The 18,016-nt window shown below is 36.6% G+C and overlaps 1 non-coding gene across 1 annotated transcript; it reads right to left on the minus strand.

Moving 5' to 3' along the window:
* Positions 1-15,880: 15,880 nt before the first annotated feature.
* Positions 15,881-15,987, minus strand: LOC128035657 (small nucleolar RNA R71). The gene has a single exon (XR_008192209.1). It is a non-coding gene; the product is annotated as a small nucleolar RNA R71 (small nucleolar RNA).
* Positions 15,988-18,016: the final 2,029 nt, after the last annotated feature.

The following is an 18,016-nucleotide window of genomic DNA, read 5'->3' on the forward strand; positions in this document are numbered from 1 at the left end:
GAAGGGAATTCTCCACTTATACCCATTCAGGAGTCATTTCTAGATAAACACATAATGAAGGTAAGTCATGTCCATAATGCCCCTTAGTTTGCTGATATTTCTAACTATTTAGCTTGTGTTTGATGCCGATTGATAAGACATGTCTTTAAAAGAAAAAGTACGATGTGAAATACTATTTTTGGAAAGAACCATACTTGTTTAAAAAGTGTGCAGATCAAATGATCAGGAGATGCGTGGCAGAAGATGAAGTACATAAGATTCTATATCACTGCCATTTAGCTCTAAGTGGGGGACACTTCAGAGAGACACGTACTATAGCCAAAGTATTACAGGTCAGATTCTTTTGGCCAACACTATTAAAAGATGCGTATGCTTACGTAAAGAGCTGTGATCGAGGTCAAAGGGTTGGAAACATCACCAACATAAATGAGATGCCTCGAACAAACATCATTGAGGTAGGGTTATTCGATGTTTGGGGTATTGACTTTCTCGGTCTTTTCCCTCCATCTTTTGGTCACAAGTACATATTGGTAGCAATAGACTACGTGTCTAAGTAGGTTAAGGCCAAGGCATATCCGACAAATGATGCTAAGGTTGTGATGAAGTTTTTGCAGAAGCATGTGTTCACAAGGTTTGGAACCCCGAGAGCTATCATCAGTGATGAAGGGTCCCATTTTCTGAACAAATTGTTGAAATGGTTACTCGACAAACATGGAGTGAGGCACAAGGTTGCCATAGCTTACCATCCGCAAATAAACAGGCAAGTTAAACTCGGAGACAAAGAGATCAAAGACATACTCGAGATGGTAGTTTGCCCGAACCAACGAGATTGGTCCAAAAGATTAGACGATGCTTTATGGGCCTACAATACAACATACAATACACCTTTAAGGATGTCACCCTATAGGTTAGTCTTTGGGAAAACCTGTCATCTGCCCTTGAACTTAGAGCACAAAGCTTACTAGCCTCTCCAACAACTCAACATGGATCTTAAGCTTGCTAAACAGAAACGGATTTTCCAATTGAACGTGTGAGAAGAATTTCGAATGTTCTCATACAAGAACACCAAATTACTCAAGGAAAGACTTAAGAGATGGCATGACAAGCGCATTCGAGTTTGAGAATTTGAAGTAGGTCAATAAGTCTTGTTATTCAATTCCAAATTAAGGTTCTTTCTAGGTAAGTTAAAATCATGTCGGCCCGGTCTAGTTACGATTCACCAAGTTTATCCATATGGAGTTGTTGAAATTCAAAGTAAGCGAGGTAATTTTTGAGTCAATGCTCAGCGCTTAAAACATTATTAGGGGGATAAAATTGAACGGGATCAAATCTCATTCATTTTATCAGATATTTAATTTTTCTTATTTTTTTAAAATAATTGATTTAGGGTATATTTTTGGGATTAGTATGTTTAAATAAATTCTGTCTAGGAGATTGGAACTTAAGCAGAACCACTTGTGATCCCTCCAATCTTTCCTGGGAATTAATTTTAACATAATATTCCGAGAAATTATTCCCTAAATGGCAAAATAAATTTTTAGTGTTTCAAATAAAAGGGTCAATTTTGATCTAAGTTTTAATTGCAACTCAATTTCAAATTTTCTTTAAGTCTAGGTACTTAATTGAACTATTTTCAAATTTTGGTTGCTCCTTTTGTAAATATTAAGAATTAGATGCCTCCTTTTGTAAATATTTTTAAAATGCATCTAGAATAATTTTTTAATTTATTTTAAAAATAAGATGATAATAATTAGTATATAATTATATTTATTATAATATATATTAATTATTATCAACTTTGCATAGAATTAGAATTAGTTTAAATTTGATCATATTTTAGTTAATAAGTTTTTATTTTAATAAATTAATAGCAAATAATAATTTAATTTGCATTATATTAATTATTAATTTGTTCTAAGAATTATAATTAAACTCCTACTACCTTAACTATGAATTTCACCCACCTTTTCCAATTTTTCACATCCCCTCAACCTAGCCACACCAACACCCACCTTCGGCACCAACAGCCCCAATGCACACCGTACACACGAATAGCCCTGGAGCCTACTCCTTCTCGCTACACCTACCTGCATGTCCAGCTCCAGTAGCCTCCGCACCAGCTCCCACTCCTAGCAGTTCACGAGGCCTACTCGACGCACCTGTCTGCTGCCCACTCTCCCGCATCGGCATGGGACACGCATGCCCTGCTGCTCGCGTAAGGATCTAAACATTGTGGCTGCCTCCATCGCGCCAAGCCACGCCTAGTGTACTACTGCTCCCTTGCGTGCCACTGCCACCCTGCTTCTCACTCTTGCCTATCGCACCACACCATTAAGACACTCTACAACCATCCCTAAACCAACCTTTTTTGCTTTCTATTTATTTTCTTTGAGTTCTTAATTTTTATAGAAAGGTTAATCATGCCTCGTAAGAGAACTCGTGCCTCTGCTCAAATTGATGAATCACAAAATAAATTCCACTGTGAAGAAGCCAAAGCGAGATACGAAATCATTTTCAAGAATCAATAGATGCACCCAGAAAAAGGCTTTATGCTGAAAGAAAGCAACTATATTGATTTCATGGTGCGCATTCGACAAATTGTTGAAGCTCTCAATTGAGAGTTATTTTGTCAGAAAAGACCTAGTGTAGATGAGGAGTTAGTTCTTGAATTTTACGTGAATTTGACCTCAAGCGAATTGACAGAAGTTTCTGTTCATGGAATCAATGTACCAATAACCTCAAATGCTATTAATGAATTCTTTGAATTACCTAATTTTAAAGACGACATATATTCTTCCTTGATGAGCAATATTGAGTCTGAAAATCTGTAAAAAATTCTCGAGGAACTTACAGTTCCAAGTTCTAAGTGGACTGTGTTAAGCAAAGAATTCACACTTGTCGCAGAGAATATTTGACACCACTAATGAAGGTATGGTTCTATTTCATCTGATTCAGCCTTATGCCCATTTCATATGGGACTAAAATTTCATTAGAGTGAATGGTCTTATTATACTCGATTTTAATTGGAAAGACCATTGATGTTGGAAAAATCATCTTGAGAAAAATGATAAATTATGTCGCTAGACGTTCTGTCCCAGCTTACTTTCCCTTTACGATAACAATTTTGTGCTTGAAAGTTAAAATTCTTGCAAACGTAAATAAGACAGGTTATAGCCAGAAAACAATCACAGATTGGGACCTCTACCAAATAGCTGGAGACTCTGTTCTACAGCAATGAGTTGAAGAAAGTGAGGATCCTGAAGAAGAAGAAGATCCCACAGAGATCAAACCAATGCAGTCAGCTGAAATCCCTAATAAGACAGAACCAATGGAACCAGTAACCGAACCTGATGTCGTAACTTTAATGTTTAGGACTCAATCACCTTGCCTAGATCTTTGAGATGAGCAGTCAAAATTGATGGACATCATGCAACATATGTAGTGGCAGCAACAAGCTTACTGGAGATGTTAAAAAATATGGGATGACCCAACGAGAAGTGCTCTTCTGAAAATATACAATGACCTGTTTATTTTTGTGCCTGAGTTTTCGGATTTCATATTTGACCATGGAGTCCACTATTGAAGAGGGAGCGAAGCGATTCATGCAAAACCAAAGACGATGGAGTAAAAGATGAGTCGAATTCAAAGGGATCTACAAATAAATAAAAAAGGGGGATCTTGACTTTATTTTTTTTCGTTCTTAGGTTATTTAATAAGATTAGGTTTCAATAGGAATTTTTATTTTTACATAATAAAACAAGAGGTCGGAATCATTAATAAAAATGAACAAGTTGCAAAGTACAAAGTGTGGCAATAGATATATACATGTCTAGGATTGGATCTAGAGAGAGCTTGGTACCTAAGCAGTCAAATTGACTCACCTACTCTTTTCTAGAATCCTACCTGGTGTATAGTATCTATTCACTTTTAACAATAAGGACATTGTTCATCTTAAGTAGGGGGACCGAAAAATTGAAATTATTTCCTCCTAGAATAAATTTTTCTTTTCATTATTATTAGGATATATTTTGTTCAAAAATTTGAAATTTTGTTAAATATGCTAAAATTCAGTATCAATAAAGTTTGATTTTTCCTATAATTGTTATGTTAGCTTAATAATGACATAAATGTATTTTTAATAAAGCATACAAATCATACCATAAAATTTTTTGTTCCTTAGGAAATTTAGGCATGCATGAAAGTTTAAGTCTCTAGAATTGACTTAGTAGTTTCTCGAGGCGAAATCCTAGGAAGCATGGAATGTTGAAAAAGATTTAGGCAACTTTTGTTTGGACCGTTTGAGCCTTCCAAGCCAACCTTGAGGAATTTTTATCCCTTGAAACCCAACTTTGAGACTATATGGCCTAATTTTATTTAAACCTTTGCAATATTTAGCCATCACTTTTCTCTGAATGATCTGTAAATTTTCCCAAACACTTGGCTCAGTACTATTCAAAATATTCTCTGAAATAAGGTTGGGGGAGTTGAAACAAAGTATCAAATGATAAAAAAATTGTAGTACATAAAGCAAAATTGATATGAACTCGCTTACGGATCCAATTAAAGCCAATCAAGACTCCATCAAGTTACCTAGTGGACCGATTACTCAAGCCTGTGTTAAACAATTCAAGGATGCTATTTCGGCTATGGTGGAGTGAGTTTGGAAAGAAGATAAAAAGAATCTCATGAATCAAGTGTTGGACGGTTCAGCTAGAGACACGCATAATTTACTCGAGGCTGAGATTAATATAGCTAGCTAGTTTGGCTGCTAATTTCTTAGACATTTTAATTACTTAGTTTTAATTTAATTATGTTTTAATTCCTATAGCTTACTTACTTGTCTGAATGTTTTATGTGTCTTAATTTGGTTTTTAATATGCTGCATATTTATGTTTCGTCCTAGTCCATTACAAATTAAAATCGTGTCTTGTTGCTCAATAAATATGTTCAATTTGGGACAGATTTAATTTATGTTTTGTCTTAGTCAATTATATATTTATTGTGTGTGTTTAATTTTTTTAGTTGATGTCCTAACCAATGGTTTAATGTGTCTTAAATAGGTTGCTTAGGGTGGTTGCTGGACATGCATGAACTTAGCCGATTCATTGAACTCATTTAATGAGAAGCATGCATTCGGTCATACATGCAACTTGGAGCTGAATTTCTCACCTTTCTAGATGACTATTCGGCAAGGGAATGAATCCTATTGAATGTGTTCTTAAACTGAGCAGCCAACAAAGCTTATTGACTATTCGATTATTGATGTTCACATGCAAAGACCTTTCATTACCATCTGTTCACACCATGACCATTAGGTTGCTGTATTTTTCATTCAATGGTTGTGCATGTATGCGGCATCTCCAAGGAAACTTAATTCCAGCCTTCAATGCCATAAACAGAACTAAGCTTATCTAACTTAAGGCTCTTCGTGCACACCAATGGACAAGGCTCATCGTGCACATCAATGGTCACAACACAAGGCTGTTCAGGCACCTCAATGGACAGCCAATCATTGAAGATGTTCCATGAATTTTTCCAGCTGAAAACTAAGTCAACTTCAACTCATTAAATTGTAATCATTAGAAGGCTGTTCGGCTTATAAATAGCTCAAATGTTGCCTTTGTTAAGAACTTTTGCACCTGAATGAAATTAAGCTTACTTTGTGAGTTATTCACTCTATTAGTTCTTCAATATTCAAATTGACTTATGTAGAAACTAGTGGCGTCAATCTTGAATTGTTTCTGAACTTATCACTAGCTTGGGTGTGGCGTTCAACTCAATACCATAGGTTCCTATCCCTTTTAGATAGTGGGTCTAGGACTGTTCTCAAGCATTCCATTTTCAACTTAAAACCTATAAGATTCGTGTCTTTAACTATTGTTAAAGGTTCTATCTTGTTTTAAGACTACCTCCCATCTTACCATCATTTTTATTTATTTTGAAACCGCTGCCTAAACAAATTATCTTATTTTACTTAGCCAATTGTTGTTAAATGAGCTAGCTACTTAATTAAGTGATCAGGCAATCTTATGACTCGTTTTCAATCTTAGTACGAGTTCGTATCATTTGGTATCAGAGCTAGTTAAGTTAAGTGCGTTTTCATAGTTAGTATATTCTCGAGATTAAAAAAATTGAATATATATTGAAAAAGTAATTGTGTGACAATACAAGTGGGAGTTCGGTTTTGTGTTTTAAAAAAAGAAAATTAGCTCGAAAGTTTGCTTTTCGATGTTCTTTGAATTTAAAAATCATTTCCAGCCACACTTACTGAAAATTAATTTTTCTTTTAGCCTACCCTTTCCTACATTATTTCTTTGTTGTTTCGTAGCCCTTTTAAAGCTGACCTACGAGTTTGTTCATAAGTCTAAGGTAATCTTCAAGAACTTCGAGAGGTGAATTCAAGAGGTAAAAGGCACGAGTGAAACTACATTAAGAGGTAAAAGCCAATATAAGAGCGAAACACGAGTGGAGTGTCATTATTTTACTTTTCTTTGCGAGTGAAATTAGTGAGGCTTGTGGTGAGGTTTATCAATGAATATGTCTAGAAGCCCGGAATGCCATAATGCGAGTGGGGGTGCATCTAATGCCACTGGTGGTGGTGACATGCAACCTCGAAGAAACGTTCCTGGAGGAGTTCCCGACCTGTAAGTTCAAGCTCAACCTGCAGGTTCCCATTTGTTCCAACCCCAATTTGGTTCCATTCAAGAACGTATGGACCAAATGGAAGAAATGAGCTAGCGAGAAAACACCCCTCCTTTTCCGAGAAGAGAAAGAGAACGACCTTGGCAACATGCCAATGATCTCTATGAGCCAAGTGATATGGAAAGCGACCAGGCTTCCGTTGTAGTGAAAGGAGGAGAGGCCAACAAGTACAAGGTCTGAGAGATCGAATTAATGATAACTTGAAAAATATCAGGACGGCGATACCTACTTTCCAAGGACAGCTTGACCCCGAAGCTTACCTCGAGTGGGAGAAAAAGGTGGAATTGGTATTTGAGTGCCACAACTATTCTGAAAGCAAAAAGGTGAAGCTTGCTACAATCAAGTTTTCTGATTACTCCACCCTTTAGTAGGATCATTTAACTTTGAGTCAAAGACACAACAGCGAACGTTCGGTGTCAACGTGGGCAAAAATGAAGGCTATCATGCGCAAACAGTTCATCCCAGCCTACTACCATTGAGAACTCTACCAAAAGCTTCAAAGTCTAACCCAAGGCCATCGAAGTGTCGAGGACTATTACAAAGAGATGGAAGTGGCAATGATTCGAGCTGATGTGGAGGAAGACCGTGAAGCCACAATGGTGCGATTCCTAGTCGGACTGAATCGAGACATAGCAAACATTGTGGAGATGCACCATTTTGTCGAGGTTATTGATATGGTCCACACAGCCATCAATGTCGAGAAGCAACTTAAAATAAAAGGTACTCACCTTTCCCTTCCCAACACTACCTCAACAACCAAATGGGGTCAAGGAGTCAACAAACGAGAAGCTCCGGTTCGAGCCAAGGAAGCAAGTGAAACCACGAAGTCTAATAAGCCTAGTGGTGAAACCAGTAAAGGTAAGATGGAAGCCGCTCCGAATAGGTCTCGAGACTTTAAGTGTTTTAAATGTCTTGGACGGGGACACATTGCGAGCCAATGCCCAAATCGGACTGCGATGTTTATGCGAGAAGATGGCGAGATTAAGTCCGACAGCGAACATGAGGACGAGGCCCTTGAATCATCCTGTGACGAGGAGGATCTTGAACAATCCACAAATGGTGAAATCCTTATCGTAAAGCGAAGCCTAAGTCTTCAAGGTGTGGAAAATGAACAGAAAAGGGAGAACATCTTCCATACGCGTTGTCAAGTACAAGGGAAGATTTGTTGCGTCATTATAGATTGAGGTAGCTGTACCAATGTGGCAAGTACGATTATGGTGGAGAAACTTGGCTTGGCTACTACCAAGTACCCACACCCATATAAACTCCAATGGCTTAACGATGGTGGAGAGTTGAAGGTGACAAAAAAAGTGCTCATTGCTTTTTCGATTGAAAAGTATCAAGATGAAGTGTTATGTGATGTAGTGCCTATGCATGCCAGATACCATCTTCTTGGACGGCCCTAGCAATTCGATCGGAGGGTTATCTACGACAGATACACCAACTAATACACATTCAAGCATTTGGGCAGATCAGTGACCTTAGTTCCACTTACACCAAAGCAAGTATATGACAACCAACTCAAGATGAGAGCCTCTATTGAAAAGTTGAAAGAAAATGAGTAAGAAAAGAAAAGCGACAAATAAAAAAAAAAGAAAAAGAAAAGAGCTCAGAAAAAAAGAAAGGAAAAAGAGATAAAAATGAGTGAGAAAAAAAGTGTGAAATAAAAAGAAAAAGAGAAAAAAAAGATGATGAAGTAGAGAAAAAGAATTTCTTTGTAAAGGAAAGAGATGTTCGAAAATCCATGCTACTAAAGTAGCCCTTGTTTGTACTTATGTACAAAGAGAGCTTGCTTGGAACTAACGAATTTGATAATAATCTTCCTTCTCCTGTGTTGTCTTTGTTGTAGGAATTTCGATATGTGTTTCCGGAAGAAATCCCGAGTGGATTGCCACCCATTCGTAGAATTGAACACCAAATTGATTTTGTGCCGAGAGCTTCTAATCTGAATCATCCTGCTTATCGAAGTAATCCTGAGGAGATAAAACAGCTTCAAAAACAAGTAAACGAGCTGCTTGAAAAAGGCTATGTGCATGAATGCCTTAGTCCTTGTGTCGTTCCTGTTCTCTTGGTCCCCAAGAAAGATGGAACGTGGAGAATGTGTATGGACTGTCGAGCTATCAACAAGATTACCATCAAGTACAGGCACCCTATTCTGCGCCTAGATGACATGCTAGATGAGCTTAATGGAGCCCGATTGTTTTCTAAAATTAACCTTAAAAGTGGCTACCATCAAATAAGAATACGCGAGTGAGACAAATGGAAAACTACTTTTAAGACCAAGCAAGGGCTGTACGAATGACTCGTTATGCCATTTGGCTTAACGAACGCCCCAAGCACTTTTATGAGACTTATGAACCATATATTGTGATCATTCATTGGTTGATTTTGTGTCATTTATTTTGATGACCTTTTAGTTTATAGTAAATCTTTGGATGAGCACATGAAAACTTAAAAGCTGTTTTAGAAGTTTTGAGGAAAGAAACCTTATATGCAAATCTTAAGAAATGCTCTTTTTGTACTGACAAGATCATTTTCTTAGGTTTTGTAGTCAACTCGGAAGGCTTAGAGGTTGATCAAGACAAGGTCAAAAGATTCTAAGAATGGCCCTGACCAACGAACATCTCCCAAGTTAGGAGCTTCCACGAATTAGCCAGCTTCTATAGGCAAATTGTGCCAAACTTTAGCACGTTGGTTGCACCTTTAACTGGGGTAATCCGTAAGAACTCTAGTTTTATTTGGGGAGAAGAATAAGAACAAGCCTTTCAGAAAATTAAAGATTGTTTAACTCATGCACCTCTATTATCTTTGCCAAATTTTGACAAAACCTTCGAGTTGGAATGTGATGCTAGAGGTCTAGGGATTGGAGCAGTACTAATGCAAGACAGACGCCCCATCACCTACTTTAGTGAAAAGCTCAACAGTGCTGCTTTGAACTACCCGACGTATGACAAAGAAATGTATGCTCTAATTCGGACCCTAGAGACGTGGCAACATTATTTATGGCCGAAAGAAATCGTGATTCATACCAATCACGAGGCTTTGAAACACTTAAAGGGGCATCACAAATTGAACAAATGTCATGCCAAGTGGGTTGAATTCCTTGAGTCCTTTCCCTATGTCAGTAAGTATAAAAAAGGTAAAGATAATATCGTTGCTGATGTACTATCTCAAAGGTATGCCTTAACATTTTGGATTCTAAACTGCTTGGTTTTTCGCTTCTTAAGGATTTATATCAAACTGATGCTGATTTTAGTGAGGTGTATAGATTATGTGAAAAGAGAGCCTTTGAAAAGTATTATAGGCATGAAGGCTACCTATTTCGAGAAGGAAAGGTTTTCATCCCTCAAGGATCCATCCGAGAAGTTTTACTCAACGAGGCACATAGTGGCGGATTGATGGGACATTTCGGAGTGATTAAGACTTTGGCACACTTCAAGAACATTTCTATTGGCTGAAGATGAGACGAGATGTTGAACTACTCTGTGATCGATGTCTTGCTTGTAAAAAGGATAAGTCTCGAATTAAACCTCACGATTTGTATAAAGCTTTGCCTGTTCCTGACCAATATATCTATGGACTTTGTATTAGGTCTACCTAGGAGTAAGAACCGTCGAGTCTTTATTTTTGTTGTTGTAGATAGGTTCTCTAAGATGGCTCATTTTATCGCTTGTTATAAAACCGATGATGCTATAAATGTTGCTAACTTGTTTTTTAAAGAAGTGGTTAGGTTGCATGGCATGCCGAGGACCATCATTTCTGACCGCGATGCAAAATTCCTTAGCCATTTCTGGAGGACTTTGTGGGGATGGTTGGGAACTAAGTTGCTATTTTTGACAACTTGTCACCCTCAAATGGACAGCCAAAATGAAGTCATCAACCGGATTCTATCTACTTTACTTCGAGCGATTATTCGAAAAAACTTAGAGACATAGGAAGAGTGTTTACCGCACGTTGAGTTTGCATATAATCGTTCCATTCATTCGGCTACAAAATATTATCCTTTTGAAATAGTCTATGGTTTAAATCCATTAATCCCACTTGATCTAATCCCTCTGTCTTCTAATCAACTTGTGAATGTAGATGGAAAGCGTAAGGCTAAATACGTAAAAAAACTACATCAAAAGGTGAGGGACAATATCAAAAAGAAGACCGAGGAGTACGTGCAAAGGGCTAACAAAGGTCGAAGGTGCATTGTTTTTGAACTGGGGGACTGGGTTTAGCTTCATATGTGCAAACAAAGGTTCCCCGTGCAAAGGCGGTCCAAACTACTTCCAAGAGGAGATGGCCCGTTTCAAGTCCTTGAAATAATAAACGAAAACTCTTACAAATTGGACTTACCAGGTGAGTACAATATCAGCGCGAGTTTTAGCGCATCTGGTTTATCTCCTTTTGATGCAGGTGACGATTTGAGGACAAATCATTTAAAGAGGGGGGATGATACGAACTCACCTACGGATCCAATTGATGCCAATCAAGACTCCATCAAGTTACCTAGTAGACCGATTGCTCGAGACCGTGCTAAACAATTCAAGGATGCTATTTTGGCTATGGTTGAGTGAGTTTCAAAAGAAGATAAAAAGAATCTCATGAATCAAGTGCTGGACGTTCAGCTAGAGACACATATAATTTACTCGAGGCTGAGATTAATATAGCCAGCTACTTCGACTGCTAATTTCTTAGACATTTTAATTACTTAGTTTTAATTTAATTATGTTTTAATTCCTACAACTTAATTACTTGTTTGAATGATTTATGTGTCTTTATTTGGTTTTTAATATGCTGCATATTTATGTTTTGTCCTAGTCCATTACAAATTAAAATTGTGTCTTGTTGTTCAATAAATATGTCCAATTTAGGAAAAATTTAATTTATATTTTCTCTTAGCCAATTACATATTTATTGTGTATTTTAATTTGTTTAGCTGATGTCCTAATCGATGGTTTAATGTGTCTTAAACAGGTTGCTTAGGGTGGTTGCTAGACATGCATGAACCTAGCCGATTGATTGAACTCATTTAATGAGAAGCATGCATTCGGTCATACATGCACCTTGGAGCTAAATTTCTCACCTTCCTAGATGACCATTCGGCAAGGGAATGAATCCTATTGAATATGTTTTGAAACTGAACAGCCAGCAAAGCTTATTGACTATTTGATTATTGTTGTTCACATGCAAAGGCTTTTCATTACCGTCTATTCACACCATGACCATTAGGTTGCTGTATTTTTCATTCAATGGCTGTGCATGTATGCGGCATCTCCAAGGAAACTTAATTCCAGCCTTCAATGCCATAAACTAGACCAAGCTTGTCCAACTCAAGGCTCTTCGTGCACACCAATGGACAAGGCTCATCGTGCGCATCAATGGTAACAACACAAGGTTGTTCGGGCACCTCAATGGATAACAAATCATTGAAGATGTTCCATGAATTTTTCTAGCTGAAAACTAAGTCAACTTCAGCTCATTAAATTGCAATCATTGGAAGGCTATTTGGCTGGACCTTATTCAGCTTAGAAATAGCTTAAATGTTACCTTTGTTAAGAACTTGTGAACCTGAATGAAATTAAGCTTACTGTGTGAGTTATTCACTCTCCTAGTTCTTTAAGATTCAAATTGACTTATCTAGGAACTAGTGGCGTCAATCTTGAATTGTTTCTGAACTTATCACCAGCTTGGGTGTGGCGTTCAACTCAATACTGTAGGTTCCTATCTCTTTTAGATAGTGGGTCTCGGATTGTTCTGAATCATTCCATTTTCAACTTAAAGCCTATAAGATTCGGGTCATTAACTATTGTTAAAGGTTCTATCTTGTTTTAAGACTACCTCTCATCTTACCATCATTTTTATTTATTTAGAAACTGCTGCCTAAAGAAATTATCTTATTTAACTTAGCCAATTTTTCGGAAATGAGCTAGCTACTTAATTTAATGATCGGGCAATCTTACGACTCGTTTTCAATCTCAATATGAGTTCATATTAAAAATCCTCATAAAAAAAATAGAGCATATGTACTCGAAAGAAATAAATGTACAAAAGAGCATGTGAAAGCAAAGTAAGTTGGTGTATTGAAGATAATTATTTCGAAGGTCCGATTGAAGCTGAGTCTAGGGTTTTTAGCCTAAATTTATATATCTTTTACCTACCCCTAGCCTAGCCACGTTACAACCTTTTTAAAGACCTATTGATTCAAGTTTCTATGCTACCTACATTAGTGGAGAGAAATTGATATGTTCAACATATGAAGGCATAAGTTAAACTTAATGATTGTAGCTTAATCTTGAATAAGGGAATAAAATCAAATCAGTAGGGATTTAACATGTCTTTTTTTGGATGCTTTTAGTCTATTTTTTCTATCATAAGAATGGTTCAACTTAATTTGAATGATATGTATACTTAAGTAGCGTAAAACTCAAAATTCTTGCTTTTGAGCATAAGTATACTAAAATCATGATTTTGGGAAGAATCCTGCTCATGACAATGTCAATCATTAGTCAAATTAGGGCTCGAAACGTACCTGATTCAGTCACTTACAAATTAATTACTTAGCTAATTAAGTTAAGGCCGATCAGCAATCTCAATCATCATTTAAATAATAATTACCATTACTAATCAAGTTATTGAGTTTAGGACTCACACCTTATTTACGCTCTTGTGCAACACACTAGCGAAGCTTGTGGTTTCTTTAAGAAACTCTAAAACGGACCTAAATTACATTAAATGAAAAAAAATCAGTATAGAACTCAATTAATACACCTCTTAAACATCCCCTAAACACCCATTTGTGGGTTCGATCCAATTGTCACAACTACACCTACTTTACGAATCAAACTAGATAGATTTCTTACATTGTTTGATGTGAATCATATGCGCGAACGTCTTTTGGATTTATTGTTGATTTGGAGCGTTCAGGTCAGCACCTAACACATTTAAATACTTCAAAATCAGTAGCTAATGTTGATTAAAATTCTTTTATTTAATCAATCTACCACCTTTTCCCAAAATCTATGTCAAAACAACAAACTAGTTTACAATTACCCACACTTATGCTTCTCGAATTGTAGACTGATTAAGAACGATTTTCCCTAATTAAAACATGTTCCAAGGCTGATTAGGAGGAATTCAAGAACTCAAAATCATGCTGGAAAAAGATGGGAAAGAATTAAGAAAAACAACCCCCTTTCTTGCTCATAGGTGCACGTACTACCACCTGTAGTAGCCAAATTGGGGCTGATTTAAAACCACTTTTGAAATCAATTAAAAAGTTGGAAAATACCGATTAAATATTTAAAAATTCACCAAATTCTAGATCTAGAAGTTTGGGTTTTTAACTATTGATTAAGAAATTAAAAGGAAATAAGAACTTACACAAGCTAGGTGAAAGTGGTGATCTGTCAAAATTCGATGTAGCTGATTAAACTATGTTTCAAACTTAAGGAGACTGAATATAAGAATTTTCATTACATTTTAGTTAAGTTTCTTTAGTTTTACTTACATTCAATAAAATGTACAAATTGAGTTTTTGTTAACCCTAAGGGCCGAATGAGGCCATAAAGAGAGCTAACATATTTTGTGAGTGTGCAGGAGTCCATCAGACGGCTTTCTAGGATGATACTAGACACTATGTTGCAACACAGGAGGACTGAGGTTGCAACATAGGGAATAAAATACAGAAAACTCAAGTTTGCCTTCGATGTCGGGACATAGACTGAGGGTGTGGCGACATACCCCTTAAGATGGCTACAGAGGAGCATATTGGTTGCTATGTCGTGACACAGGTCTTGGTGTGTTGTGACATCGACTCTCGAATAAAAATTAGACACCAAATAGGGTTGTTTTGGTCTTCACAATCAAACTCAAAGATCGCGAACGTCAGCTAACCTAGGGTTAAGGACGACGACCACCTGAAGGCTATAAATAGGCTCATTTGGCGCATGTTAAAGACACATTTTGATTAACCTAGTTTCTTCCTTTATATTTAGTTTCATTTTCTTATGTTTCTAGAGTTTAGTTTATTTTTTCATTGTTTTCTTTCAACTCTATGGATTTGCGCTTAATATCAATACAATTAGGCTCTTTCATTTACTTTATCTTGTCGATTTAATTAGCATGCTTTCTCTTTACATCGATTATATATTGTTTATGAACACCATGAGTAACTAATTGTTCTATGGGGGATTAGCGAGTGGAGGTATGATCTATTAACTTTTTTGTAGGGTTACTCAAAGGATTAGCTATTTGGGAAAGGGAGAACGTGAAACAAACCCCAGGCCTGACAACCCCGAGAAGTCATCAAGGTGGGAATCAACCCAAAATTGGTATTGTCCATCTGTGAACACCTTAACCCCAAACCAATCTAGACTGTGAGGTTAGAAGATAAGTAGTTCTTACTGACTCATTTTATTAGTGGAAGGTCAGAAGATCCTACTAGGGTAGCGGCTAATTGATTGACAAGGAACCTGAAGTGACAGTTGATGGAGATTACCGAAGCAAGCTAATTACCCATAATCATATTTGATTTATTCTTCCTTTTTAACCTCTTGAATTTTATCTTTTTATGCTCTTTTATTTTCATTATTATAAAACCTCTAAAAATCTTTTATTTTATATCCTTCGTTCTATAACTAAATTTAAAAGTACTAATTATATCTTTTAGTGTTTAGGTTAGAATTGATCTAGCACTTGCCTCCCTTGGGTACAATCCTTAAGGGGCTCACACACTCTGTTGTAAAACTATATTACAACTAGACCTATATACTTGCGGATACCACCTCATAATTCAATATTTTATTGTAGTATTCACACTCTGGACATTACTACGTCCAGAGGTGGTCAAGTTGTTGGCACCGTTGAGAGGGAGGCAACGTCACTAGGTTAATTTTAATTTTTGCACGTAAAAGAATAATTAAGAAATTTCATGGTTATAGATACAATTTTATTTCATTTATTGTTACTAACCTTTTCTTTCTAGGTTTAGTGTATCACTTGTAATAGGGGCACAACTATTGTAATAGCCACAGATCTAGAGAAAATAATGTTTTTTTTTTTGGTTTTTCCTCTTCTCCTTGATTGATAATGTTTTTTCTTGGTTAGACTCGTAGGCACTAGGGTCTATCACAACATTAGATGAACTTGTTGGAAAGTTCTTGAAGAAGTTTTTCCCAATCAACAAAGTATACAACTAAGAAGATAGATTATTGTTTTTGGACAAATGGAGGGAGAAAATTTCTATGAGGCATGGGAATGGGCCAAAATATTGATTCAAAAATGCCCACACCATAGATTTCCTGAGTGGATGCGATTGCAGATATTTTATAATGGGTTTGACACAAATGCACGATCTGGATTAGACGAGTAGCAAGAGGAACCCTTATGAACAGAACATACGAGAATGCATATGAGATCGTCAAGAATATGGCTCTAAACTCCTACAAGTGGCCAATTGAATGATTCACATATGTTAGAAACCCGCTATGGTAAAAGCTAGCCAAGAGGATGATAAGTATCAACAGTTAGTGGATAGACTCAACCGTATCGAATCGGCCTCTACACCGTCTATGCATGGGGGAGACAAACTGCTCCTCCACTATTCAACAACCCGACTAAGAATTTAAATTACTTCAAGAACAAGGGTGAAAACCCTTATTTGAATACATATAGTCTTGGCTGGAGAGATCACTCAAATCTTAGATGGATGTAGTCAAAGAGCTGGTAATAATTTAAATCAAGTTAAAAACACTAACTACCAACCTCCTTATTTGCAGAAACCCAAGGATAGCGTCAACCCAAATAACCATACTACATGTGATCAATGGCTGGAAGGAATTGAGGGAGAAATGCAGTCAATGAGAAATGATGTCAAATTGGTGTAGTCTGAGTGTACCAATTCAACAAGAACATTGACTAAACTCGAGGATCAGATTAGCCAATTGATGAGCATGATGGGTGACATCAAGAGACAAATTGGCACAGGTATTCCTAGCAACACGGAAGATAATCCACAGAGAGAATGTAAGGAGCAAGTGAAAGTAATTGCACTCCAATCAGGCAAAGTATTTAGTAGCCCAGAAACCACTACTCTGGAAACAATAGTGGAGAATAATGATGATCCTCAAGAGGTATCCCTAGAAGCAGAAAATGAGCCAGAACTAGAGGAGGTAATCACACCGGCAGCAGAGACAAAGAAGGAAGTAACTAAAAATTCTGCCAGTACAAAAATCTCATTCTCTTCAAGACTAAAAGAAAAAAAAGCGGGATGAGGATGCATTTGTAAGTTTCTTAAACCTATTTAAAACATTGAATGTCAACCTACCTTTAACTGAGTTAATTGAAAAAGTTTCAAAGTACGCCATGGTTTTAAAGGAGATGATGGCTAGGCATAAAAAAATTAAGGTAGGAGAACAAGTTACTTTAAATGGTTCCTGTACCATGATTATTTGAAGATAGGTACCTCAAAAATTGAAAGACCCAAGGAGTTTTACTATTCCTATAGAGATAGGAAGTATTCACTTTAATAGAGCTCTATGCGATCTTGGAGCTAGTATTAATTTAATGCCTGTATTGATTTTTGACAAACTTGGCTTAGGGGATCTGAAAACTACTAAAATAACATAACAGTTGGCTGACATGTCTTCGATATGTCCAAAAGGAGTATTGGAAGGTTTGTTAGTCAAAATGCGAAGTTTTATTCTCCCTGTAGATTTTGTGGTACTTGATTTTGAAGAAGTTCGTGAGATACTGATCTTATTAAGAAGACCTTTTTTAGCCACTTCAAGATCCACCATTGATCTAGAAAAGAATGAATTAACAATAAAAATTAATGGTGAGATTGAAACTTTTAAATGTGGCCATCAATCAAGCGATGAAGATAAGAGAAAGTTAGGGGAACAATGTAAAAAATTAGTTATTTAACGTCCCTGAGTCAAGGGACATGCATCCATTTATGCTTGCATTAAGACTAAATAGGTTATGGAAAGGGACAAATGGGCACAGGTAGAATGGCATGATGGAAGATAGACTAATACCGACAGAACAAAGAAATCCTCCATCGATGAATTGGTGACACTGTCGAATGAATTTGGCAGTAAAACTTAAAATTTAGTTGAATTGTCATTTGACTTTTATAAATTATTGTATATAAAACTAATCATCTAGTTTAGATTTTGACTTTTATTTGATGTAGGTTCATCTATAAATTGGAACATCCTTAAAGTTGGAAGTTTTTAGCCAAAACAGAGTCAGTGTCGTGACATTTCCCTAGGGAGTCGCGACATAATAGACAATTTACTTTAGACCTCCAAACTGCACGATGTGT

The sequence above is a fragment of the Gossypium raimondii genome, chromosome 12, assembly GCF_025698545.1.
Source record: "Gossypium raimondii isolate GPD5lz chromosome 12, ASM2569854v1, whole genome shotgun sequence".
Taxonomy (NCBI): Eukaryota; Viridiplantae; Streptophyta; class Magnoliopsida; order Malvales; family Malvaceae; genus Gossypium; species Gossypium raimondii.